General features: G+C 63.4%; 1 protein-coding gene across 4 annotated transcripts in view; it reads left to right on the top strand.

Moving 5' to 3' along the window:
• The window catches only part of RNF123 (ring finger protein 123), a 32,682-nt gene that overhangs the window by 25,431 nt on the left and 5,921 nt on the right, over positions 1-1,330 (top strand). The window lies entirely within an intron of this gene.

The following is a 1,330-nucleotide window of genomic DNA, read 5'->3' as shown; positions in this document are numbered from 1 at the left end:
CAGCCGGCAGCTCAAGGTGTGCGCCACCTGCTTTGACCTGTCGGTCAGCCTGCTGCGCGTGCTGGAGATGACTGTCACGCTGGTGCCAGAGATACTCCTTGACTGGACCCGGCCTGCCTCCGAGATGCTGCTGCGGCGTCTCGCGCAGGTGGGTCCATCTGGGCTGGGAGAGGGGAGACCCCTGGGAATGCCCCAGCGGCGAGCCCCCCAAGACACCCACCCATGGGCTCCTGCCCTCACAGCTGCTGAACCAGGTGCTGAACCGGGTGACGGCTGAGAGGAACCTGTTTGACCGTGTGGTCACCCTGCGGCTGCCTGGTGAGGACCTAGCACTCCACACCCATCGGATCCCAGGTCTCGGTTCCTCCGCTGGGAGCGGCAATGCCTGATTGTCTGTTCTGCATCAGGCCAGCCAGGCCTGGCTCCCCCAGCCTTAGCTCGCCCTTCTCTGGGGAGGACGATGGGGGTGGGGGGCTGGCGCTAGCCAGGCAGGCCTAGATCCCCTGCAGTAGGAGCCCGTGACAGCTCTTCCCCTCCCTCCTTTCCCCCCAGGCCTGGAGAGCGTGGACCACTACCCCATTCTGGTGGCCGTGACGGGCATCCTGGTGCGGCTCCTGGTGCATGGCCCGGCCTCGGGGTGAGTGTGAGGCACAGGTGCTGGCGTGGCTGATGGCAGTGGGCCGCCCAGGGCCTGCTGCCACTGTCTCTTCATCTCTACAGTGAACGTCAGAATCAGGTTTTTGAGGCGGGGGGAAGGCAGTGAGGTACGAGCTGCCTAATTAGGTGGCAGCAGCAGTGGCTCTGAGTAGGCGAATCGGGGACCCCACTGGCTTGGGGTTATGCCTCAGGCAGGGCTGGGGTGCTATCCTGCAAGGTACAGGATGGCACTGCTGGGATCAGGGGTTGAGGACACGCGCTGCTACTTGTGTTCGCGAAGGCTCCAGTAATGAGCACGTACCACCTTTATTAAGGAACTCCAGGACAGCTGGATCCAGGGTGCTTGTAGGAGCCCCCAGCTCAGCACCCACACGGGAGGGGCTCTCAGACCCCTCTTCCCTGCCTCCTTGCGGTGGGGAGTAAGATGCGTATAAGACCAGGGCACTGCCTCAGCCATTAGGCCGAGACCCGTGCCAGCCCTTAAGAGGCTTCTACCCTCGAGGGACAGCGAGTTCCGGCTCAGCCCTCCCATCTTGGCCATGCTCAGCAGGCTTTTTACTGCTGAAAAGCTGGGGGACAGGCCATGGTGCCCCTTACTGCTGTCTTGTGAGCCCATGGAAGAGGCCCTGCCCTCAGAGTGGCCTGTGGATGCTGCTGGCCAGAGATGTCGGGG

Source organism: Ursus maritimus, unplaced genomic scaffold (genome assembly GCF_017311325.1).
Source record: "Ursus maritimus isolate PB19 unplaced genomic scaffold, ASM1731132v1 scaffold_14, whole genome shotgun sequence".
NCBI classification, from domain to species: domain Eukaryota; kingdom Metazoa; phylum Chordata; class Mammalia; order Carnivora; family Ursidae; genus Ursus; species Ursus maritimus.
Note: the sequence above shows the minus strand (reverse complement) of the source record. Positions and strands in the feature narration are given on the sequence as shown.